The sequence below is a fragment of the Populus euphratica genome, unplaced genomic scaffold (genome assembly GCF_000495115.2).
Source record: "Populus euphratica unplaced genomic scaffold, PopEup_1.0 scaffold178.1, whole genome shotgun sequence".
In the NCBI taxonomy this organism is placed as follows: Eukaryota; Viridiplantae; Streptophyta; class Magnoliopsida; order Malpighiales; family Salicaceae; genus Populus; species Populus euphratica.
The window spans coordinates 243,904-270,930 of NW_011500062.1; the positions used below are offsets into that span (position 1 = coordinate 243,904).

A 27,027-nucleotide genomic window follows, 5' to 3' on the forward strand; every position below is an offset into this window, starting at 1 on the left:
TTTGGGAATGTAACTAGAATCTATGCATTTTCTTTTCAGTCCTTCTTTCTGCCTTCCATTCTAAGGGATACGTTAGAGAATGGAGTCGGGGCAAGCAAGCCGGTTAGAGTTGAAGTGCTTCTGTCTTGGCAAAAGGTGGATATCCTTTATACTAGGGCTCTCAGTACTACCATAACCACTCTTCCTAACAGCGAGATCGTGTCCACCAGTAGGGACTCTCAAAAATAGCAATAAAAGTAGCAGCGTAACGACGGAGAGAGATCTTTTAACTCTTTCTATAATACGCGATATTACCAATAAACTAGATCAATGGCGGAGAAATGGTACTGGATAAATTCCCATACTATATAGCTTAGAATGGGCACTAGAACTCAACGGGGCCTCCCTTACCACTGCAACTCAAACCCCTGATTAAAAAGAATTTCTCTAGAACCACTGTTAAACATAAGGGTACGGTGAAACAATAATAGAATCTTCTCTTGCCCTTTTTTCCAAAAAGAATTCTGCTTTCTTATGATTATGAGATGTGGTTGGCTTAAAATATGCAGCTTACTTATAGCTTTTCGGCAATAGAAAACTTCTTTGGCTCATTTGATAGAGCTGCTGTCACTCTTACTAACCTTATTCCCCTTGGATTACCCTAAGACTGAAGCTAGACGGTTATTCCACTGTAATAACATGCGCTTACCTTGGCACTCAAACTCCATAGAAGGCAACCTCAGGTAAGGCATAAATCTGGGGAGTCCCTTATGTTCTCGGTCTACCTATGAAAAAAGATATATGATAGATAGATAAAATATAAAATAAACATCTTCCTCATTCCCCCTCCGGGAACTCGCTGTAACCAAGCGAAGGGAGGATTCTCGTTTATGAATAAATTGGCTTAGCTTATCAATGAAACTACTAGGGTTTAGCACTCACCACTGGCAACTGCCATTGAAAGTAGATAGCTAGAACCCCTGCTTTCGGCTTGCTTACTCCTACATTACCTTGAGAACTTAACTGGCTCGTAAAGATAAGAAATCCAAGACGATATAGGGCATTCTATTAGCACTGGCCTGGCAGGCACTAGACATCTTATCCACCGGTGGACTCATATATCTTTATTATCCCAAGACTGGGCATATGTCTTACCGGGCAATCGCACTATTGTGATAAAAAATGCTAGACCCGTACAAGCAATCCTACCTCCTACTACAAGTACAAGGGCACTATGAACTACTGCTTCCCTGATAACTCTCTCTGGTACTGGCTCGCTGGAAGAGAAATAGAACTCTTAGGCAAAGAAAGAGTCCAACTCCCACTGTATACTAAGATAAAGTGTTACCGTGGACAAAGAGACTGACTCCAATAAATGTGGAATCCCACCATTGGAAAGGACACTCTTACGGGAACTTACACTCAAACTGGATGGCTTGTATTGGCCCTTGCAGACACTCCTACTTATAAAGTAAAGGTTCTCCAACTCATTTGCTTTTACCCTTCCTTTCTTGATGGATATGCTTACTTGGCCTAAGGCCTGCAACTAACTCACAAGGATATTTACTGGGCTTGCTCCTTAGATATTCGATATTACTTATATATATTATCCTTATTTGATAACTTGTTTTTCTACTGGGCCTACTGACCTAACTCTTTTTTGCTTTCATTTTCTCACTCTCTTTCAGGAAAAGAAGAATCTAGAGTCAGCCTGGTGAGCTAATATTCCTGGGCGAATCTGGGTGTAGTGTAGGGAGAGTTTCTTTGCTCTATATTCCTTACTTTCCTGTTTTCCCGGTTCAAAACCCCTCTCCTTTCCAGTAGAACGGATGCATCTAAGCTGGAACTCTGCCACCCTCACCACTAAGACCTTGATTGCCGGATAAGTAGTCAGTCTATTTCCATTTCGGATTACCGTAGTCAGTGGTCATAGACCATAGAATAGATAGATAAAAAGTCTCCTACGGAAAAAGAAGGAGTTCACTCCGATACCCAACCGCCAAACCTTAGCCCAACTAAAGTCCTAGCCCACACCCAAAGTCAAGTAAAAAGAGCGGATCTTTCCGCGTATGTTGCAGCCTATGTTGATGCCTAGATCCGATGTTCTGCTCTCTTCCCCCGTATCCCAGAGCAAACTTCGAGCTAACAGAGCTAACGCCTCACTCCTCTACTAGCTATTCTATTTCTTTATTGTTCCCAGTGAAATGACATATGAGACGAACTAGCAGATTCATTCCGTGTCTTCTGTCACTGGCATTTCTCTTTCACTTCTTGAAGACAGAATCTTTCTGACATACCTGTTTGACTTGACTGGCTGGGAGAAGAGAACTACTCGACTGGCCCTATAGACTGAATTAAGGCCAGTTTCACGACGTATAAGGTGGCTTGTTTACAAGATATTCTTCTGTCATTTGTTAGGGAAAAGACTTCTTGAAACGTTTGAATTAGCAGCTTCCTGGCTTTCAGAACTAGTCGTTCATCTCTTTCCTGCCTTGCTAGCTCTTGGACTAGTCGTATTAATACCTGTCTTCTTGCCTTGCTGCTTGCCTTCCTGCTGCTTTTGGACTTGTAGCTAAGTCCTATAAATCCCTTTGCTCTCTCCTAGCAGCCTTGCCTTAACCGACTGTGCGGGTTGGTTGGCATACCTATCCCTTCCTGTCTTTCCTGTTTCTTACTTCCGAGTTGGCTTAGAATATCCTTCCACTGTGGAAGGACCACTTCTCTTGAACTCCGGCTCCGGGCTTTTCCGAATCCGAAATAAAGAGCTCGATGCTTCGGGTTACTCATTGCATTGCTGCCTCACTTCCTCTGTCTAGGCTCACGGAAAGTCTGACGTTCGCTGGGATGAATGCTAATGGGTGTAGTCCCTCTTCTTTCTCATTACAGGTATTACGTTCGTTGACTGCAAAAGGGGCGGAAAGGCAATCTCCCATTCAAAGAGCCTTTAGGAGTCATTCCTTGTCCTATTTTTGACTATTGATCATGTCTGCTCGATTCTCGAATCTTGAAGCGAAGAAAGAGGAGTTTCCAATTGACTAGACTCAACCGGAAAGTCTTGAACTAGATCGGCTAATAAGTTAAGTAAAGGAGTTTACTAGCTCAACAGAATCAGTAGCAGGAGAAGGATCAAGATCAGCTTTTCTGAATGGGAAGATGGCATATCCGGGATCGAAGGTAGAGGAGTTGAATAAGTAGTTAGAGAGGTTTCAAACTCTTTGACTAACCTTTCAAGGGGAGAACTAGCTTTCCGGTAGTCAAGTACCTGTCTTCAGTAATCCAACAATCTGAGAATGCTGGAGAAGAGTTTTCCGAAAGCAGGTAATTCGGTTTAGGAGTTCAGCTCCTTATTTTAGAAGAGAGGAATAGGGTGGAAACTCTTCCCGAAGCTCTATTGTGTAGTCCCCAATTAGCGGATGTTCCGGTAAAGTCAACGGATTCTCCAACTCAGCATTTAGTGAAGTAGCAGAAGCAGATAACTACTCGACCGAAAGATTTTGAACACAACACAATAAGAAACCAGAGTTTAGGATTCTTTTTTGAAAGCGAAGCTAAGATAACAAGGTTTGTAGTTGACCCAACCCAATAGGGGTTGAAAAGAGGGAATCAACCAAAGATTCATCAGAGGAAAGAAAGAGTTAAACTCCGAACTAAGAGACAGTAGCTGAAGCAGAATAGTTCCTTGTGTGTGCTGCCTTAGGAAATGGAATATAATAAGGGAAAGCAGTCAATCCGCTTACCGGAAAATCGGTTGTCGTTGTTCTAGAAGCCTCACTACCAGAGAAAGAAAGAAGAGAAGCATCCACCTAAAGACCAAGGGCCTGTTCGTTCATTCTAACTATGGGTCAGAACTAGAAGTTCATAGATAGGTCAGGGAAGTTTCCACTGCAATCTTAAGGGTTTATGACCTTTTTTCAAAAGAAAAGATTACCATACTCTCCAGCTACTCGATAAGTAAAAGAATTTTTCTTTCCTGCAACTAGAAGTCGATAATCTTTTACCACAACATCAGCGGCCTTCTTCTGTTGAGGTTTGGAAACTCCTATCGTCGAGTCCCTTTACGATATTAACTTATTATAGTTTCAACTCAGTCCTATCTCTAAGCGGCAACATCCGCTGCAACAAGTTACGAAAGCTTTCCTGCTATAAGAGAGCGGCCTGCCTCTCTTCCTTCCTTTAGTAAGTACTAGAGTAGTAGATGCGCTTAGTTACCAGTCACTATTCCTAAATAAAGATAAGGAACTTCTCCCCCCTTAGCTTAGTCATAGGTAGGTTGGCCCGGATTCCTTCCCTTCCATGCAGTGCCCCTTCCTTGAACCACCATGCCCTGCCGACGTTCGTCCCCTCCCTTCCCCCTGCCTGTTGATCGATCAAAGAAATATCCTTGCGCAGTCCCTTGTTGATCGAATGGCAATCCTTTGGACGACGCCGTTCTTGATCCTAATAAATATAAGATAATAAGTAAGTACTACGCGGGGGCATACGCGCGCGGAAGGACCAACTTATATCCCTAGCAATACGTTACTTATTCTTCACGTTACACCTTATGCTACACCTTTATTTAGTTATAGCGCTGACCCCACCCAAATCATAGCGCTGCTGACCCAATCAATAGTATCAATAGAAATACTCAGCGTAAAATGCCGCAGATGATTAAGTAAGGGATACTGCTGATGCAAATGCGACGGATGATCAAATAACTCTGAGGCATGCATCACCGCTGACGCTGAGTAGGAGGCATATAAAAAAAGGACGCAGTCATCGGGTACGAAGCAGGCAGATTCCACTGCTGAGGAGGATCGGGGACTTGAAACGACGAGGAAAGCGGGCGATCTCATAGTTGATTTCAACGTGGATGGTGCATAATCTCATATATATAATGTAATGCGGTGCAACATCCGCATCTATCTTGAATCCTAAAAAAAAAGTGGTCCTGCATTTGAACCTGAGCCGAGAAAACTGCTTCTCAACTCGTATTATTTCGGAGGTGGGTTCTTGACAACATATAATGCCGTTCATCCAACCCAGATCAACGAGAAATCTTGGGTCTATGCAGGGGTTGTTTTCTTAGCGATTGTCCCGCTTCATGGCAGTAATGAGAGATTCTTATATAATATGCAAGCGGAAAGAAAGCTTCAATCAAACACCTACCTTTTCGACCTGATTACACTATTATGTATGCGGAGGATACAGCCCAGCAAGATTCTTCAGTAAGAAATCCGGGCCGGATAGTGACCCCTACCCTGTCATCTGCAACGAAACGATCAATCTGCTACACACCCTCCAATGCCCAATACAATATAGAGATCCGTTTCGACCTTGTTCAATGCGTGGATTGGAAGGTTTTGAAATTTCGATATGGGTATCTCGTGTTCCGCATGAGGACCGCGGACTATATATATAGTATGAAGTTACAGTATTAAGGAAGTGATAAAGACTTCTCCATCAAACAAAGTGGCTCTTCATTCCTTACCAAGCCCCTGACTACGACTATCCGACCATGATCTACTAAGGTAAGGGTCGATAGGTAGGAAGGTGTGTTGCGTTGGGTTCTGTTAACCTTACCAATCTTCGGATATATATTAGGTATATCCCAGCTCCTCTTGTGTGTTGTGTTTCTTTCATGTTCTATCTTACTTATTTCGGTAACTAGTGGTACCTAGGCCAGGGATCGAGTGGTTCATAAGGGCCCAGACACGACACTTCCCCATATTGTGAAACCACTACTTACTTTAGCCCACTCATCACTTAAGGCGGCGTTAGTTAGGGGTGGGTACACTGATTCGTTATTGGATAGCAGTGAAGGTGCTGATGAGATGATGAACCAGATAGGGAAGAGGCCCCTTTTCATGTGCCCTAAAAGACTTTCCAAGAGCCATTAAAAAAAAGCCAAAAAAGAAGTAAAGGCAAAATAGAAACGCACTCTTTTAGACCCGAGGAATGGCAATCTCGTTTCGGCCTGGCCTTGTCTCTTCTCTCTGAAGGCTGTTCCTATTCATATTCAAATTGTTAGATAGCTTCTATCTTTCAGTTTATATCTTTGGTTCTCGAGGTTCTCAAGTTTCAATCCAGATGTAATGGATTGTATTTCACCCTCGCGATAATAGCTATATGGGTAAATTGCTTGACGATCTATCCAAAAGGAGCCGTGTCCATGCGGTTTTCCTCTCTCGCATAGAGCCAACCTTACTCTATGTGCTGTCCTGGGTGGGCTACCATCCTTTTCCATTCCACTACTTTACATGTTAGCTCGTCTCTGTCTTCGTCTTTGTGTCTGCCGATTCAATTGATGCTGCTCGTCCGTCAGGATGGCTCGACGTGGATCCCTATTCTTATTCCTAGTTCCACCTTCTTGACATAGTTTCCGTCTCTTGAATACCAACTTTCGCAGGGGTGGATTGAGCGGTGGCAACGTCCGAAAGGTATGATTTAGTAGTAGATGGCCCCTTCCCTTCCGTGTTTGAAACGGCTTAAGAGCTTGGTCGGCGAGAAGAAAAGAAAGAAGGTATGAAATCCTTAGCTCCACCACGTGTTAAGCATACGAGAATTGAGACTGCTACCAGCCCCGGGAATTCCATAGCTGTTAGCTCTGACCCCAAAACATCCAAGGTACCTTGAAATGACTAGGAGCTCGCATGAACCCATATCAACCCATCTTCAATCAAGAGAACCGGAACTAGCTGGAAGAGAAAAAGAAGTAGATTAGGATTTTAGCATTAGCTGGCGGGGAACTAAGAGAGAGTGCAGCAGGAAGGGAAGGAAATCTTCAACTTAAACTTCAACTCGCGTAAAGGGAGAAAGAAAAGAACTGGAAATGCATAGGATATACTCGATTAAATTATGAATGAAAATCGCAACTACTGGTACAATAGATACATACGGGTACTACTGGCCCACTATCGCTAGACGGAATGACACTCTTGTTATACGGAATCACACTAGCACTCTTAGCTCTTTAGCTATTACGCTTGGTAGTAAGGCGAGGAATGATAGCAAGAGTGCTTTACGAGAAAGTTTACCCTTTTTTTGACCTAGCCCTTCCTTGCTTTGCTCGTTTGACACCTTGACTGGCTAACTAAGAGACTAGTCCCCTTTCTGGCAGGAAAAGTAAGTAGGTGGGGTGTTGAAAAACTTATCCTTCAAGTGAAAAGAAAAAAGTGCCTGCAAAGGAAATAGGATAACCTTAGTCCAGGTGATAGTACACTCCATCTTTCTTTCCCATTTGAAAGATCCTGCGCTTGCCTAAGGGACAGAGACCGCTGGACTGGGATTAGGATAGGTTTACACAAGGCCTGACCTTAGCATTCCAATTAGATACCCCTTTAGATACTCTGCTACATCAACAAGAAAGAAGAAGATCCAAAAATGATGTCTCTTGCTGAAGTGTTTGGGAACATCAGTTAGACCAGACATTGAGCCTATTGAAAGCACAATTCAATTCCTGCTCCTAGACATTCAGATTAAGATAATAGTGAGAGCGATAGACAGAGAAGTATAGAATGCTATTGTTTCAGAATCCAACACTTGTAAACTCATATCTCCAGGGACGGAGGTACCTTAGATTATAAGCCCATACATAAGGACAGGGACTGAGCTTAGGACTGCAGGAAAGAGGATAGCCACTAGGCCAGCTACTAGAGACACACACACTAAAAAAGATATGGGGAAAGCATATTCTCTAGGAGAAAGAAAGACATCCATCTTGGCTGACAGGGCTGACCCTGACTCTGATGCTTGACTAGAAATTATACTTGCTTCACTTGAAAGTACAATTTTAACTTCAAGGCTTTAAAGGAAAGAGACTTATAGATTGGCTTGAAAACTCCCCAGAGATAAAACATCTTAATTAGAAGAAGAGGTCTTTCTTGATCCTGGAGAGGTAAAGATTGAGACAGGTTGTCAGAGTCATTTCTATTGCTGCCTAAGAGCCCTACCCCTACTTAAGATCTTGCTTGAAAGGCGTTGGTTGATTGACTTTGCCAGCTTCAAACCCTACTGTTCTAAGGATAAGGAAAGGAACTGAAAGGGGATGAAAATATAGCTCATATTCTTCTCTTCCTTAGACCCACCATCTATCTAGTTAGCCTCCTCGGTGAAAGAAAGGGAAAGAATTTTGAATATTAGCTCTTCCGGAGCACTCTCTTAGCTTAGCTATCTACTAGGGAATCTTATCTAAAGCCTACGATATTTGACTTTTCTCTTTTCCTTGAGATGCTTCCAGTGCGCTTCAGGGGTTCTCGAGTCCGGGAAAGGGGAAGGCAAGAAGGATCTTGGCCTATCATATTCAGAGGATAAAACAAAGGCGATTATCGAGATGCCGCCACCTCAAAGAGAGAAAGAAGGAAGAGGCTTTGACGGAAGGATAGAGTATTATAGCCGCTTCATCGCCCGTCTGACTCCAGCAAGCCGATTCAAATTTGAGTAAAAACTCGCCTGAAACGAGGAATGTCAAAAAGCCTTTGAGTTGATTAGGCCTGTTCTCGTTCTCTTCTTTCTTTTTCTTTCATACCGACAATACATTCTGCCCGACTTACTTAGAGACTTACCCATATATCTATAACGAGTAAGGGTGGCATCCTCCTATCTATTGACGAGAACGGCAGACTCCTATCCTATTCATTCTTTCCTCTCTTGAGCTTTTGCTCTTTCCTCTGGACCCTCTCTTTAGGAAGAATTTCTACGACTGCCCTACTTTATGAATATGAAGGCTTCTTCTATGTGATGATAGCCTCTGGGAGCGCCCTTTTATGCCAAGTAGGGCTCTCCCCTTTATTGAACAGGGTTTCTAGCCTATTCCTTTTCTTCTTCTTCTTAAAAAGGTCAAACAAAGCCCCGACTCTTCCCATCCGCCCCTTTGCCTTTCACTTCTTTCGGGTTGGGCTTCTTAAGGTAAGGGGATATAGGAAAAAGAAAGTAAGGAGAAAGTGGTGGTCTCCTTAATATAGGGATCTTTGAATTGAGAACTTTCCCCCTTTCCTCAACTCAAGCATTACAGCAGGCTTAAAGGTATACTTTCCTTCCTTGATAGACTCAAATTCTCACCTCGTCCAACTCGACACACTGACCCTTCTTAGCTTAGTCAAAAAGAAGCTTTTCAACCCCAGGGGCCTGCCTCTGACTTTGATTAGTATCGACGGAATTCTTGAAGATGAAAAGAAGAATTGAGATACCCTTGATCCCGAAGCGATCTGCCTTTTGTCTTTATCTTTCTCCCGGTAAGCCACACAGTCATTCTAGCTCATAGTAACTGCTTGGGGATGCAGGTTAACATAAGGATTCTGGCAAGCTCTCCTCTGCATACAACCCCATAAAGAATGATTCGGGCTTCCTCTAAGTCGGGAAGAGTTGAGTAAAATCTTAAACGGAAGAACCCCGCGCGGAAGGGACCATTCGGGTTGAAGAAGGCAATTTGTTAGCGATGAGAACGGACATTCACAACCTTCTTGAAAAGTCTGGCATACTTGGCATAAGAAGTTTTTCCTCGAGAAAGGGTCCTTCAGTCTGGCTTATCTTCATATTTGGAGGAGTAAGCGAGCTGGGTTAAAAGACTATGCTACTTGTGGCCTCTACAATTATAAGATCCGATATAAGATAAGGAAGAAGGTTCCCCAGCGGAAGATTCTCTTGTCATCCCAGCCCTTCGAGGAAAGGGGCACCCTTTAAAAAGGTCTTGTCTGAGGTATCTAAATCGGGGGAGCTCCAGGAACTTCCTTATGGACCTTAGAAGTTGCAGCTCGCTCTTTGCTTTGTGGAGAAGAGCAAGAGTGGGTCACAGAAGACTGAGCTCATAATCCCGAAATCCACAAAGATTGAGTCAAGGACTAAAACAAAACTCTTCCTTATTATAGAAAAAGGTCTTCTTTGTTGCCCTCTTCCTTTCCCCTTTGACTGACTTTATGGAAGCCCTTCTTACTCAGCTTGAGAGATTGAATTCCGCAAGTTCGAGTGTCTGCGCATTGGAGGAAGACAGAGAGAAGACTAATTCCTTAATATCTTATTCTGCTCATTCTTTATATAGATCTTTAGTTAGCTTTTTAGGGGATTATTTAGGATAAGCCTGAGTTGCTCTTTCTTCTGTCCGAGTCGAGTAAGCGAGCAAGACGGCCGGAGTGAAAGGGAGGGATGGAGTTCGAAGGTGGGATATCGGGGCGAGGGCGGTGTCCACCTGAAACTAAGCAAGCTGTCCTCTCGAGAAGGAGTTTGACCTTTCCGAAAGAAGATTAGGAGTAACCCATTAAGAGTGAAAAAGAGATGAAAGCAAGATTCCGACTTCCGCAAAAAGCAAGTACCCAATTGACTTCCAGAAATGAGAAGCGGTCAATCCTTAACTCTTCAACTATCACGGATTAGCCCATTAACCGAAGACCGGAAATAGAATAGGAAAATCCCGGATTTCTTGATGTAAAAGTAGCAGCATTTCTTGATTGAATTCTTCTTGCAACTAATTCCTCAATACCCGGGAATGCTCTTACTACAAGGAGGCAGCAGGCAGGCAGGAAGTTCGGTCAATCAGTCGGTCAGTCGCTCAATCCACCCGAGGCAAGGGATCAGAGGGAAGGGCCGGATAGTTATTGGCTAGACCCAATTTCAATAAAGGGGGTAAGGGGATGAGAGCTATGAAGCTATGAAAGCTCTTTTCTTTTGACTCACTCAATAGATATAGGCAGGCTAAAAGGAAGGTAAGAAAGAGGAGTTGCTGGATTGGATCGGGCGATAGGAAAGAAAGATTAGTAAAGGCGCGTGTTAGCACTCCTGAAGAAAGGCTAAGTCAGCCGGTTAACAAGGTCCAGGGAAGGAGAAAGTCTCAGGCATCTTACTGTGAAGAAAGGGCAAAACGGGTAGAAAGGGAAAGGTATCCGTAAGATCTTACTAATTCTTATTCGAAGGGAACTCCGGTCAGGATTCTTTTCACCCCTAAAGGAAGAAAGAGAAGGCAATCTCAGGGAACTTCTAGTTTTTGCCTCGAAGGGAAAAGAGGGAACTAAAGGTTGGCTCGCGAGAGAAAAGGGATGAGATTGACCAAATCGGAATGCGCACCTTCTTTGTAAATTCTCATGCCCCTCCAATGCCTCAGTTTAGGCTATGACTGATTGATGAGCCTTCTATCTCCTTCGGTCAAGCAAGGCTGAATGAGGACGAACAACTTATAGGCTTTCTGCCTTCTCTTCTAGCTCATTCGATTCCCTATAGGTTATAGGTCTATGCAAAGAGAACTGGGCTAACTTGACTTGCTCTGCTCCCATCCACTGATGTAAAGATTGGGCGTGGGAGAGGTGAATTTGACGAAAGAACCTTTCCATGCGATCCTCTTCTGAGGTAAAAAACTCACACTGCTACCGATCCGGAAAAAGCCAGGTCTGCTATCCAAGCTTCTTCTTCCGGTCCACTGGCACTCTTTCTTTGATAAATAAAAAACTAGCTCCGACTCCTCTTCTTCCTATTGAGTCGGGTGATTGAACTCCGAAATCATTGAATCAGTCAGTTCCTTCGTTCCCCGCCGTTTTCTTTTATACCTTTCCTTTCTCTTTTTGGCATTAGCCCTCCTACCTAAATAGATAGACCATTTGTAGAACAAATCTCTCCATAGCTTTCTTCTTGCCCACCTTTTTTTTTTTCTTTTTGAGAAAGAAAAGATCTCAGCTTGTATTGTACACCATAAACTGATTTTTCATAGTCTCAACCGGTCGAAAGTGGAGTTTTGCTGGGCATTTGAAACTTGATCGAGAAGAAGGCAGGCTATCATTGAATCGGAGAATCACGATGGAATATCCCTTTTTTTTCGTGCGCTGGGGGAAATGTCCTCTCTTAAGTAGCCGTTCTGGTTGTTAAGTCGTGACATACTCATTTACAATCTTATTGCGGATAAGGAATCGTTGATACGTAGGAGTTTTGAACCAACACTCCTACCTGAGGGTAAGGTTCCAGTAGTTGTGCCCGAACCATCTTTTAAGGCATACCGGCCTACTGAACGAGGTGAGAAAGGTGTCGACAACGACAATTAGGTTATCTTTCTTTCTATAGAAAGGACAGGCGATGCCACAAAGAAACCTCGAATCAGGAGCCCCTCTGGATGAGATGCCCCTAAGGACCTTACTTAGAGCTCTCGCAAGGCGCAGAGTCAAACCAAACCAATTTGAAGAAGTGGTCTGGCACGACTTGAAGAATCACTTATAGAAAGGATTCAACTTCGTTCACAGATTCTCTCCTCAAATATGAATAAGGAAGGAAGCAACTCAAGACAAAGCTGGAGAATCAGGCTATACTATAAGGTAAGGTGCATCTTTTTCGGCTATGATCAGCAGAAGAAAGGGTGGGGGTGCATTGATCCGACTACCAAAAAAGTCTTTTTATTTCCAAATTTCGTTTTCGATGAGGCATCATCATAGATTTTAAAAAACGAAAATGTAGTACTGCCGGATTCCGGGATGCTAGAAAAAAGTATGCGGGCACAAGCACCTGAGCAACAGGAGCCTTCTATTGTGAGTGACTCTGGACCTGAGTCACCAAAATCAGCTACACGAAGCCCTCAAAGCAAGTACAGCAAAGGTAGGGGAAGAAAGGTGTCAGAGAAAGCCCAAGGCCCACGACCCAGAGAGTGCCTTCGTCAACAAAGAGTGATAAAAGCAGCTCTATCAATCAGAGAGCAACAATATATTCAAGAGGCCTGCGAAAGGCACTGTCCTTGATAGCCAGACTGGACTTATAAGATCTACAAGCAAGCAAGCAAGGATCTAGAAGCCCAATCCCAAGTATACAGAAGCCAGCTATGCAGACACTGTGAAAGTGTCACAGTCTTGTGCCTCTCAAGATCAGAAAGTTGAAGAGCCAAGCTCAGTTGAAGAAGCTAAAGGCATTCCAATTCCAGAGTGGGAGAATGCGATGAAAGAGGTCTGCAAACAATTAAAGAAGAATGAGACATGGGAACTTGTCCCATTACCAGAAGGAGTGAAGCCAAATCTTCTTTCTAGTTCCGTGTAGTCAGGGTATATAAGGTGAAGTGCAAGAGTAAGGGCTCGATTGAAAGATGCGCGATTGGTTGCTCGTGGCTTCTCACAGCAGTATGGGAATGAAGAAATCTTTCTTCCTGTGGCAAAGATGACAACAGTTAGGGTGCTCATCTCGCTGGCTGCAAGGTTTTTTTTTTGTCATTTCTCCATGGTCTCTGGATACTCAAGCAGAACATGCATGATACGCCATTGCTTAAAAAATAGGAGACTACTAGGTCACCCTTACATCACAGCCAACGGGGATCTTTTTTTTTTTTTTAAAGGCACGAGAGGAAGGAAGACCTTCACCTTTTTGTCGAAAGCCCAGTGAAAAGTGCGGAGTTCCTCAATAATGCCATCCAGTTCCCTAGCTCTTGATATGGAAGGTATACTACTACCACTTCTACCGCTTCTGGATCAACAACTGACTCAACCGTATCTACTAGTTCAGTACCAGTCCTTTCTTTATTGTAAAAAAAAAGGCTATGCCGGTACTGATGCTACCACTGGTGCTTTGCCTCCTCCACTACTGGAGGTATCCAGGATAAGCTACTGAAGCCGCTACTCGTGCTACCATAATGAAGGTACGAGTGCTAAAGAATCTGCCGCTACCCCTGTAAGGGCTTTGCAGCCAGCTCCGAAAACCAAACCTTTACTTTGACTAATAATAGTTGGCGCTTCGTTCTCAAAGTAAAGATTTCAAGCCAAGCCTCCATTTTGAGCTGCCTTACCCTCTTCCTAGGGGGCTGTAACTTGCTGTACTGGGTGTCTTCGTTTGCTGCTTCGCTTGCTTGGCGCGCTACTATGCCGGAACTTTCTGGGTCTCGTCTTTAGCCTTACCAGAAAAGACACTTCCATTTTGTCGTTCAGCCCCCCTTTGTTCATTAGCTAAAATCCGGCGCCGCGGATTTAAGGAAAATTCCAATTCTCCTTTTTCAGTTTGTGCCTGGCTTTGCCCTGAGGACATTAAAGAATTCAAATAAAGCTAACTAACTTCGCTTGCCCAGTTTCGGCAATCTATATTAAGGATTGGACTTCTGCCTCTTCCGCTTCTGTCTTTGAATCTGCTTATGTTACTTCCATGTTACCGTACTTCGGATTCAGGATTGGCAGAAAGAATAGTAGTGGCTGATGAAAAACGTGATCTTGCAGGGGGTGCGAACTCGTCGCTAACGTCGTTGGTTGTCTAAATCTTTCCCCAAAAAACTGCATGAAATGGATTTAGCCCTTATACGTCTTTTCATTCTTCAGAGCCTACTCTTGCTGGAGGCTGGATCAGATTACATAAACTCTGCTAATCTCCGAGCGGCCTTTCCTTCGGCTTATAACAAACGCTCTCGGAGGCGTTTACGGCCTGTTTCGGCTATTTGATGGACGAATGTGCCCTATTGGAGCCGTTTCCGGGCCTTACTTCTTAGTCAGATTAAAAGGTGGGGTTTTACCTTAGTCGCCTATCTATAGTAAGGAGCTATGAAGCCCTTCCCTTCTCGTAACTCTCCCCATTCATTGAGCTATCTTCAGTTTCCTTAAGGTAAGGTGCTCTTCCTTACTTGATAATGATTGGCTACCTAAGGTAAGGGGCCTCTACAGCTTGAGTCGGTCGGTCCGGCTACTCGGAAGGCGGGGCCATTAGTTGGAGGCCAGGGAGAAAGGCAACTCGTTTCGTCAACTGTGAAGGCGAGGCGGTCAGGCTGGAGTGTCTTAGCATGAGCTCCCAGTTGGGTATATGATATTTGAGGTTGTCTACGAAGTAAGCAAGGCGGAAGGAAGCCAAAGGCGAAGACCAGAGATAAAAGACGCAGCCTCGGATATGCCATAAGGACAGAGACAGCTGAAACATCCTAATAGAATAGCAGAAAGATTACGGAACTACTCCTTCATCATAATCACTGACTTAGGAAAGGAGTCATCGACGACGCTAGGAGTAAGAAAGCCAACCAAGCCCCAAGGACCCCACCAAATCATACAATCCCCACATCAGACCAAACCGAACAAGATTTTTATCTTTACGGTCTTCCATGAAGAAGATACGATAGGTGCCTCAAAGAACTCCCTGATGTCAGGGGACAAAGCCACCATACAGTACCAGCGGACGTAAGTAAGCCACATCCACGTAGACTACTATACTCTAGTCAAATACTTTTTAGGTAATAAATAGCTCGTCTGGGATGAGCCTTAACTCTGAAGGCTTCATTTCCTTGCGGAGTACACCAATAAGATGACCCCTCAGGTATGGGTTTAGAGGACAACCCCTCCCCAAGCCAGAGTTCAAAGCCCTCTGGACGAAGGAGAGTTTTGGTCTGCCACAACCTCTCGAACTTTAATTTGGTCGCGATAGTAGCCAGTGTCCGAAAACCAGCCCCCCCACACACGGGCTAGAGTAGAAAATCGGCAACAGCCGTAGCGTTGACCGATACTAATCAGACCGTAAGGGTGGAAGAAATTCATCAAGGCTCTCGCCGAGATTGGACTAAGGTCCTTCCTTAGAGCGTGGACTCGGAACTGTTTTGCAAACTCTGCGCAGCCAGTGTTAGAGATCAGAGACTTTTGGTAACTGATCATTACACCAAACTGCTCCAGAGCCCGCTCATAGACCTTGGCCACTGAGGAATCAGCGATGACCACATCATCCCCTAGCACAGCATAGGAGTCGAACTTCATCCCTGGATGCACCTGATCTGCACACCAACAAGTGGTGAGAGAGTGCGAAAAGGGGCCAGGATGAATAGTAGCCAAGAGGCTGCCCCGCGATGAAGGAAATGACAGCCCTCCGGGCGTATTTAAAAAATGTTGCACGCGAGGGCCGAGTTCACAACAGCGGAGGCAAACGACCGGTCAAACAGGTATTGCATAATCTAAAAGAACCATCAAATCGGCCACCGATCGGTAGCCGATTTTAGGTCAAATGAATAACAATCCTGTTTGCCAGCCAACCTATCAAGAGGAGCTTGGAAAGTACCATCCATCCATGGGCACCCCCCTCAAGACATCCATCAACCAGTCATGGACTGGCTTCAACAACCGTTGATTGATATAGTTCCCAATGGCGAAAATCCGCCTTTTACCCCCTCCCTCAAAAGTACAACCCAGCCTTCCTGTAATAGGAGGTATCCTCAGGTCTCGATAGCTAGGCAGCTGCGGACCGCATGTCTTCTCAAACTGATCTAAATCAGATCCTGAGATATTCTGACGGTCCAATGCGAACCTAGTTCTCTCAGGCCAGAGAATACCTGATGACCACTGCTCCCCCCGAGAGTGTATAAACTCAAGGAGGAAAGTATAAGCTGATAATTCAAAGAATACGGCAGGAAAGCAAGACTTGATACTACCCTTGAAAGGGAAACCAATTCCTTGCTCTCTGGCGTTCTGTCTCAGCAGGTCATTCATTTGTTTGAATGTTGGTAATGACTTCCAGGTCGGAACCCACTTCATCCCTTGGTTTAAGGGAATGGTGGAGACTCCGGGCAGGTATCGGTTGACGAGATCAGGTATTTTCTCCTTAATAATACCAATAAAACTTGATCCGGTTTCAGTCTTCTTACTTATCTTTGGACACAGCTTAATCAATTTACTAAGCTAAGTGTGAAGAAAGACAAGTATAACTTAACCAACAGATCGGCTTTATCATCCCTCTTATAAATCATCCTCCTATGAAAGGACGGGATTATGCGAGGGCACCCGGACCTAGTGAGAGAGATCGGCACTGGCAAGAGCTCAGGAGATTTCTTACAACCGCCATATTTGGAGCGATGAACTACATTGCTTCAAATACAAGGCGGTGAAGAGAAGTCCTGATCCCTTAACCAGATGTCGAACTTTCTTGCAGAAAAGGTAGCCTGCTATGCAAACTTCCTTAGTATAGCCGTCCAGGGTGAGGAGGACCATCTTTTTCAAGATAGTCACCATCACCCGAAAGTCTTCCAATACTCTCTGCCACCGGATGGGTGGCAAAGTAAGTAACTTATCAAATAAAGTTCTCATAACTAATTCCCTTTCAGGTCGCCTTTCACCCCTTTCGGAAGCGATCGATAGGGAATCACAACCACATTGCTGGGGCTGGACTCTCCACCGATTCCTCATCAGGAGATCCAGAAATTAACAGAGATCTCGATAAAATAAGTCACACTGTGACAGAACATCGGACTCGACCACAGCCACCCCACGAAGGAGTGTCTAGTAGGGCACTCAGCTGTTACTAAGTAGTGAGCATCTCAAACCAAGAGACTCACTTTAGGTAAACCTAACCATATTAAAGCATTTAAATGAAGCGCTTTAACCGATCAGGTCGCCTAAGAGGTGATCGTACTTCATTTTAGACGGGCCATAGGGAGAGGAACAAACTCCCCCATCGCACCGAGGGAATTGACCCCCTTAATTTGAATTTATTGATTGGGAAAGCTGGTTCCGTAGCATTTAAAAGAAAAAGTATCCTGAAATAAGGAGGAATGAGGATGTGGAAAAAAAGAGACGGTCTTAGACCTTATCTTAGCTGTTTAAATAAAGCAGCGGCTGTCCCCGGATTCACTGATGAAAGGCTTTAGATGGGATGGACAGAAGAGTTTGAACGGGCGAGTGACTTTAGGGTTCCACTGGTTCAAAAGGCTAAAAGCCGGAGTAGTTAATCCAGTAGTTCTAAATATAGATAAAATAATCCCAAAGAAACAACCATCCACAAATGTCGATTCATTCAAGCAAGAGAGTGCAACAATCCTTTCCTTTAAAATTCGTAAACGAGTGGAAAATGCCTTGTACAGTTTCCCTTTCAGCCAGTCCAAGAGTTCACTCGAAAGCGGGTAGCCATTAAGGAAAGTGGCTGGTGGTTTGAACTGAACCGGGTCCGCCCCATCCCTTATAGGGAAGTACTGGTGAGAGGGCAAGAGCGCGGTGACTTCATTTGCTCTTGCCTTGTTAATGGACGAGGAAGTGACATGACATATAAAGAATAGGAATCGGTTGTTAAGGACCTTCTTGCCCTGACGGCTTATGGAAATTTATGCTTTCAAGCGCTAGGCCAGGCCGAGATCAAATGTCATCTTAGTCAGATCCCACGAGCAGATGTTCTCGAATAGGCAGGCTGTGAGGCAACTATGGAATCCGCCTTCCCTGATTCCGATCCTGTTGATGTTTTGTCGGCATGGCATTAAGGCTGCTAGTGAAAGGAATTCACGATCTTGGCTTAGATGGTTTTGCTCCTGGGAACATCATTTTTCGATAGTAAAGGTACCCGAAGTTTCATGAACAGACCATTCTCAACATTCGCCGGAAAGATCCGAATAGAAGGAAAAAGAAAAGTGGGACAAAATTCCCGGTATGAATAAATATAAGTAACTAGCCATCCTTCTTTATTAAGTTAAGGCCCAAATAAATGCTGCCATATCCGATTTCCGACATTCAAGCATCTAATAGAAATGTACGAGGAGGAATCGAATGCGCTCTTTTGAAACAGCTTTCAATAGAACATAGAGCTCTGCCCTTCTGGCTGTCCTAACGAGGAAAGTCACTTCGTACCTCCTGACCTTAAACGGAAGAGTTAATCGTAGAGCAGGAAGAATTCTTGCTTTCTTTCTGTCCGCTAGTCAGGAATGGAATCGGACGCTACGAATACGAATTATTGAATGGGGGGAATTTTATAATAATTATTAGATTAGACAAATAGGACACTAGAACGCAATTCTTCCTCCTTCCCCTTTTTCGACAGAGAATTCCAATTCGATAGATGATTGAAGGCAATTCATCCCAGGAGGAAGATTCCCACGGACTTGAAACTGTCAGATTCTTTTGCGGAAGAGCTGCTGTTCTCCTAGCTCCGGCGGAGCCCATTCCAATATGAACACTGGTCGGTGAATATTCTTACTGCCCGGTGCCCACCCTGACCTAAGCTTTAGGGAGACCTAAAGTCATTGGGATTAGAGGCTTCTTTTGCCAATCACTACTACTCTGCTCTGGAACGCCGGAATTGAAAGCCGATGATCCACGGCATATGCATCTGATTCTGGTGAAGCTACAAGCCTCTTTATAGATAGGTCAGGCCTCCAACCAAGTCTAAGTGCTCCTATCTGTTCCTATTCTCTTCCCCTGAGGAGCCGTGGAGTGAGGGCTTAGTCCAGATTCAGCAGTGGTTTTGCTTTGCCAACTTGATTCTATTCCAATCTTGTCCCTTCCTACCTATCTATGGCTATGGTATGGGTCTTCTTTTGCCTCTTCTATTATCTTGGGATGGGAAAAACCTGATTATGGGTCAAATCAAAAAGGGGTGGGGCGGCGACGACCCGAGGAAACTACAATATACCTCGATTGAAAAACGGAAACAGTTCCACGGCGGGAGAGGTTGCATTCGATATTGATTCAGATCCGTTCTCTATACCGCAGGCTCCGAGGCACCAGACGCAGACGCGTCAAGGAAGGCGCTCCGGGAAAAGGAAAGATCGTCGACTTGATTTGCCGACAACTACTCTCTAGTTACGTCGGGTTCTCCTATGCTACCAATGGGCCCAAAAGGCACCATTTGCTTAAGCGAAAGCATCAACCTATTAGTATAACACTTCTGATTGAGTGGCAGAAAGAAAAAACTCTTATATTCTAAAGCAGGCTTTCCTGGGAGCTTATTAAGGCAAGGAAGTAGCTATTAGGACTGAAAGCTTAGTAAGGGAAGGTGCGAAGCCTGATTGACCACTTTCGGTGGACTGATAACGGCTACCTACTTCTTGTGTTTTCAGACTAAGGCTTTCCTCACTCTATACTCGATCTTGCTTAGAAGTCTACTCTGGCACCTTGTGACGGGCTTGAATCAATCGTTACTCAATTATCGGCAAGAATTTTCTATCTATGTCATTAGATAAGGAAAGAAGGGGCTAGCCAGCCAAGTCTTTCCAGTTGGAAAGAACACACACAACAAAAGCTGTACTTCTAGAATGCTGATGTATGGAAGGCATCAATCATCCCAGAACTAACCGATCCAGCTGTAACGTAGTCAGTAGGTCATCCAGATTCGAAACTGACTTGGGAGAGTAGGACAGTCACAGGCGAGCTTAAGGCAGAAACCCAATGCTTCACACTGACCCAATCGGAAGCTAAATCAGTGACACACGAAAGCCAAGAGCATCGGTGACGGGGTCAACATCCTTCCGAGAGGACCGCTCTAGTTGTTGAAAGACCCTACGCTTCGTAACATACAGCTAAATAAAGCCCCTCAAAAGCATCTCCATCCGAATCTAAAGAATCATCTGTTAAGACAGAGTTTGCTAGAACAGGGCTTTCTTTTTGATTAGGAAGAAAGGGTCCTTGATTTACCCTAATTCGTAAGGAATCTCGAACTGAGTCTGATCTTTCTGCCTTATGTTCGACCTTGCCGGAAGGAAGGATTTCGATCTTCGTTACCATTCCAAAGTTTATTATTTAGCTTTCGATTAAGTGAGTGTTTGTTCGCTGAGACTCTGACTTAAACGCGAGTCTGTGACTGTCCTCTTTCTAATAAAGTCTTGTCTCTTGACCGGCTAACCGTGCCTTACCTTAAGGTAAGGGTGTGTGTGTTCGACCATGACGCTCAGCTTGTTATGGCGAGCGAATCGAGAGCTAAAGCTTCAAAGCGATCAGAAAAGCGCTAACGCGACTATACCCAAACGTCTAGTTGATGACTAGACTTACCTAGCGCTTACGTTCTCGTATTCGAGCAAATTCTTATATCTTATAGAGGAGGTTGCCCTTTCGGAGTGGTGGTAGCGGTTGCCGTCATCTTATAACATGAAGAAGCCCTGGAAGAGTCGGGTTCGAATCCCCAGCTGGGTACGTGCCTCTCACGATCATTTCGGGAGACCTCGTTACAACTAACTGCTTTTCTTTAAAAAATGATAGGGGCTCCCAATGCAAACTTTTATGTTCGGTAGGGGAAGGTTAGTCAAGGTTTCGCTCCTTCCCGAAGGAGATATTGGGCAAAAAGACAAAAGAGAGTGCTGACCTCCCACACTTAAGGCATTGTGTTACACCTTATATGTTATGTCTGAATTTTGCGTTATTGTCAAGCATCTCATTCACTACTAAAAGAAAGGTATGGATATTCTGCTCGAAAGCGTGAGGGCGCGTGCCTTCTTAACTCCAAGCAGGGACAATCGGCTGTTGTCTTTGGCACTCATCCGGCTAACTGTCTCATCTAATGATAAGAAACGTAGATAACGAACTTCTCTCCTAGAATCGTTTTTCATTACAGGCCAATGATACAATGAACACTAATGGAATGCTGAAAGGACAACTTTTGCATTGCAGCTTGATGAGTCAGACTAGGCCCGGGGAGAGGGAGAACTCTTATAATAAGTAATAAGATGGGCCTTTCGCCTGCTTCATCGCCTTGACTTGATTCGGGTAAGTCTAAGTCAAAGTAAGGACTTTGCTTTTCCGGGGAAGAACTCCGAATACCTTTCGCCTGTGATTGGATGCCCTGATCCAATGCTTTCATTCAATCTATCTCATTTGCTGCATCCAAGCTTAGCAAGTCTTTTTCCTTTATTACATCCAGCTGCTTTTTTCTCGTGCCCTTTTGAACTTGAACGAAAAAAATGCAGAATGAGCGCACCGCTTCGACCATGGCTTTCTTTTCGAAAAAGTTCTGTTAGGTTCTTAGTAGCAGTCGTCGACCTTTTCTTCTTTTACTTCACATAGCTTTTCGTCTCCTTGATAGCTGGAAGTTCCCCAAAAGTATGAAAAGCTGGAGGACTTTGTACCATCCATTCCAGTGTGGTTGAATTCTGTTCAAGAGCCCAAGGACTTGGAGCACATTTTTTTTGATTTCCACTGCTTAAAGTGATTGTTACGACCACGAAGAAACAACAAATCCCAACTACGGATATATAAGAGCCAAAACTGCTAAGGGCATTCCATCCAGCGTAAGCATCTGGATAATCTGGAATGCGACGTGGCATACCCGAAAGCCCTAAGAAATGCATAGGAAAGAAGGTAAGATTCACCCCGAAAAAAGTGATCCAAAAATGGATTTTCCCTAACGTTTCAGGGTATGTCCGACCTGTGATTTTACCCACCCAATAGTAAAATCCTGCAAATAAAGCAAAAACGGCTCCCATAGAAAGTACATAATGGAAATGTGCAACCACATAATAAGTATCATGTAGAGCAATGTCTAGCCCAGAATTTGCCAGGACTATTCCTGTGAGTCCTCCTATGGTGAACAAAAAGATGAACCCTACAGCAAATAACATGGGTGTTTTGTATTGTATCGAACCCCCCCACATGGTAGCGATCCAACTAAAGATTTTGATTCCAGTGGGGACAGCTATGATCATGGTAGCTGCGGTGAAGTAGGCACGGGTATCAACGTCTAAGCCCACAGTAAACATATGATGAGCCCAAACAAGAAATCCAAGAACACCTATACTGATCATGGCATAAACCATGCCTAGATACCCGAAAACCGGTTTTCCAGAGAAAGTAGAAACGATATGACTTATGATCCCGAATCCAGGCAGAATGAGAATATACACCTCTGGATGACCGAAGAACCAAAAGAGATGCTGGTATAAGATGGGGTCCCCCCCTCCAGCGGGATCAAAAAAGGTTGTATTAAAGTTTCGATCGGTTAATAACATGGTAATTGCCCCTGCCAGTACCGGAAGTGATAATAAAAGTAGGAATGCTGTCACTAGAACGGACCACACAAATAGGGGTAATCTATGCATAGTCATTCCAGGTCCACGCATGTTGAAGATAGTTGTTATAAAATTGATAGAACCTAAAATGGATGAAACACCAGATAGATGAAGACTAAAAATTGCTAAATCAACTGCTCCTCCAGAATGGCTGGTAATACCACTTAAGGGCGGATAGACCGTCCACCCAGTGCCGCTACCCACTTCTACTAAGGCTGAGCTTAATAAGAGTAAGAGACTTGGTGGCAACAACCAGAATGAAATATTATTTAATCGTGGAAATGCCATGTCAGGTGCACCTATCAGAATCGGAACAAACCAATTACCAAATCCACCTATCATCGCCGGCATAACCATAAAAAAGATCATTAAAAAAGCGTGAGCCGTTATTAAAACATTATAAAGTTGATGATTCCCACCAAGAATTTGATCGCCGGGTCGTGCTAATTCCATACGAATCAGTACTGAGAAGCATGTGCCCATCACTCCAGCAATGGCACCGAAGATGAAATAGAGAGTCCCTATATCCTTGTGGTTAGTGGAGAACAGCCATCGAACCAGATTTCTCATCCAATTGAAATTCTTTCTTGATGCTTCGCTCGACACCGGGGCCCGGCGCGACGACTTTACGATTTGTTGCAGGCGAAAGGAAAGTCCCGAACTCCTGCTGTAAGGCTCGGCTTCTTTTTCCGCCGAAAGTCTAGAAGGTGGTTTAAGGTACGAGAAAAAAGTTAATAGAAAAACCAAGTCCTAACTACATACCCACAATATGGCCATACGTATCCAGAATGTCAACAAAGTACCTACTGCTCGTGCCATTACAAATGAGATCCAAATGGATTTGGTTTAACCCCAGAATTTGTTCTTCAAGAGTTTCGTTCATAATAAATAAAGGCATGGTCAACTATGTCTTTGAAACTGAGTCCTTCCGGTAATCGCATATTTTCATCCCTATCCCTATAAAGGTTCCAAAGCATTTCTAGTTTTGCTTCGGTTTTTTGTTTGAGTTTCTCGAGATCTAACTTATGTATACGTTCCACAAGAGTACTTCGCTCGTAAACTTGTCCCGCACAAAAAATGGTTACCGAAAGGATTACTCCGATCCCCAGAAATATGGATACGACGTTCAAATTCTCCATATCAAATTTATTCAAAGACAGTTCCGCTCCCCCCAACAAGAGGAAAGACTTGTCGAAAATCACCGATTGGCTTGGTCCAACCAAGAAAGACATGGGAGTTTTGGGCGTAAAGTTTCTTTCTTCTCTTACGAGATTTTTAGTTGGATGAAAACAGCAGATATGGGACAAGGGATAGACTAAAAAAAAGACCTTCACCTCAATCTCCACCGGTTCCCACTGAAAGCAGAGCATTACCTAAGGTAGATCATTTATCCCTCCTTCCAGTTTGCCATAAACCTTCTTGGCTAACTGTTGACATCATCTTCAATCTCAGATGTCAACTCTTCAAGGTGTGCTTTCTCCAAGTTTGTCAGGATCCTCTACATCTGTTCAGTCCTCCTCGAGTGTACATTCAATGTCCAAAAGCTTGCTGGCCAAGCTCTCATACAGGGTTAGGACTTCCCTCGGGCATTGAATCTCTGGCCTTAGCCTGCCTACCAGTCTTGATCTCTTTCAAGAACAAAGGGAAGCACTAAGAAACTATTTCATTCAGCATGCCATTGGAAGAAATTCTTCACTCGGATGCTCTCACAGCGATGCTGAAAAGGTCATCGGCTCAACACTCCCCTGACTTACGCGAAAGAATCATCCTCAGAAAACTAGCATCCCGGATGGTTGAGCTTCAAGGGAAGGGTGCTGACATGATCGAAAACCTATGTGTTAAACATGACTCTGATTGTCCAGCTGGCTAGACTGGTTTGCGCTTTCTTTCTTCAATTAGTTTAAGAGTCTAGAATTCCCATTGAATGCCTAGTCTCAGTAAGCTTCCTACGTTCATTGATTTTATAGGCTAGAGAATGAAAAGCTGTTAGGAAGAAGGCAGACTTTGCGATCGTAAATAGAGAACAAAAGCAATTCCTACCCCGCATTCTTACTTTCTTATAGAGAGAAAGTAGCCGGCTCCGGTGCATGTAAAGTCTCCGTTAATCCAAGGCTTTCGAAGACTATGAGGAAAGGTTCAATTCGTAACTTATAGTTGAAAGAAAGTGGGTATGGGACTAGCCCGACTCAGAAGGATAGGGTTACGGAGCTCGACGCTAGCTTAGGAACGCAGGTAGGAGACCGAAAAGGAAAGATTCCTCGGCTAAGCAGTCAAGTAAGAAAGATAGGGGTCTGAAATAAGTTCACTGAAAGCTTCAAGCCAGGACAGGAAAGCTTATTAGAGTGGAGGTGGGAAGCTACCCGACTAATTGACAACGGAAAGGTCTTTCAAACAGAGATTACACTGAAAGAGAATCATCAACTGAATCCGGAGAAAGCTCCCGTATCTGGAGAAGGAACAGCTTTTGTTGCATCGGATCTTGTGGTGGATGTTGCTGCTGAGAGAGAGTATCGGGCCTTAAAGTAAAGGCTTTTTCCGAGTATGAGACTGGGTTCGCAGAAGCTGACACAAAGAACGAATCTGATAATATAATATGTTGAGGTGGCATCTCTCGAACCAATAAATACATATGTAAAGGGAGGTTCCGCTCTTGGTTAGAGGCACCCCGAGAGTCTTCAAGTCAAGCAGGAAAGGTGGAGTCTGATCCTGTGACTGATGCTTGACCGAGGCCTATACTTAGGGCTCGATTAATCCTAACCCTTATAGTTGACGCTTGGTTGGCTAAGAACCTTTCTTACTTCATTCACGGATTCTCTCGAAAGCAAAGAAGTAGTTCAATTCAAGAAGGCTTTATCGACGCAAGGGAATGAAATTCAAGCTACTTTAGAATGTATGTGACAATCCCATAGACAGAAGTGACATAAGGAGTTTGGCTTACAGCAATACGTCAAGGAGAGGCGCGAAGCGGGCAAGCACTCAGCTCAACTACCGGTTCAACCAATCAATCTCTGAATTGCGGGAAAGTTCGGATTCAGGATCAAGAAAGCTTACCCTCTTCTCTTAGTATATAAATTATATCCCCAGGGAATGACTTATCATCTAACCTTGCTTACTTCTAAAACCTTGCTTTGAACTTCCCTGACCCTTTCTAAAATTGAATTTACAGTTCTATCGACTCGGATTTTCCCAAATACCGAAACCTTAGTCCATGGAAAGTTACGAAAAAGTAAGCACATAAAAGCTCTTCTTACGACCGAGGACTTGCTTTCCTGCTGCCTTGCGCCTTAGACCCTTTTCTTGCATTGCCTTTGGAGTTTTCTAGCTTCTAGCACTCTTTCGGAATAAGAAAAGCTTCCCCCCCATGGAAGACTCACCCAAGAATCTCGATTAAAAAAAGATCAACCTTCTTTCATTCTCATCCATCGGTTGAATAAGTTACCGAAAGTAAGACAGAAATCGTTTAAGTCATAGTTCTTATCTCTTTCTTTCATAAGCTACTTTCTCTCTTGCTCGAACTGCTACTTTACCAGAGGGCCCTCTCGCTGACACCTACTGGCTTGCCAGAAATCAGACTGGACTAACTGACCGGATGCTTCGGCCCACTACTGACCACCGGATACTGACCGGCTTGACTTGGGACTGGCTAGTTAGAGTCCGACCAATAGTAGCCTCATCTTATTTTGAATTCCACCGGATCCGTTCATTCCTTCATGTCAAACGAACAAGCTACTCTCGTTCCAATGATTCACCCGGTACTCTCCACCAGTTGTGGATCCGAAGCCAGCCCACCTCATGTTCCCATCCATGGATCCAAGCCTTAAACTACTCATTCATCTGGCTACCGATCAAAGGGAAGGCGCTTTTTGCCCTCCACCATCTTCCCCTGCGATAAGCAATCATCTCCCGGGTTCTCTTCTCTGTTAGCCATCCAATCAATTCTTTCTTCTGCTTTCCTAGGGCCACCTATTTCTTCCTCTCCCGCAGCCAATGAACCTCTTCTGCTCTTTCAAGTTCCAGTGCTGGCGGAATAACCTCGCTCCTGTACTCGGATCTAAGTGATCTAGCATCGAGTGGATCTAATGAGGCAAGAGAAGCAGTCGAAGGCGACTCGATTCTTAAAACCATTAAGCGGGACAAAGACCCGGGCGGGCTCTAGTAGTGGAAACCATGAATCCAATTCCTCTATTGCTCTCCCATCCACCAACCTCTCTCCTCTTCCCAATCTCCAGCCAGCGCCGCTAAGCAACCTCGAACAGAACCATCTTTCTCTCTATCTCTCGGCTTGAAAATAGCTACCAAAGAAGGAATAGGAATCTTCTGGGTTCTCGATCGAATGAAATAACGTATCAAAAGGCCAACCTTATGGATCCAACGAAGAGCCATCAACAGCGAAGGAACCCCCACCAAGTTCT

General features: G+C 44.2%; 1 long non-coding RNA gene across 1 annotated transcript; it reads left to right on the forward strand.

Annotated features, from left to right (window-relative positions):
- Window positions 1-2,207: 2,207 nt before the first annotated feature.
- LOC105108076 (uncharacterized) lies at window positions 2,208-25,855 on the forward strand. Its single transcript, XR_838986.1, has 3 exons — window positions 2,208-3,799; window positions 20,412-20,414; window positions 25,843-25,855. It is a non-coding gene; the product is annotated as an uncharacterized LOC105108076 (long non-coding RNA).
- The last annotated feature ends 1,172 nt before the right edge of the window (window positions 25,856-27,027 follow it).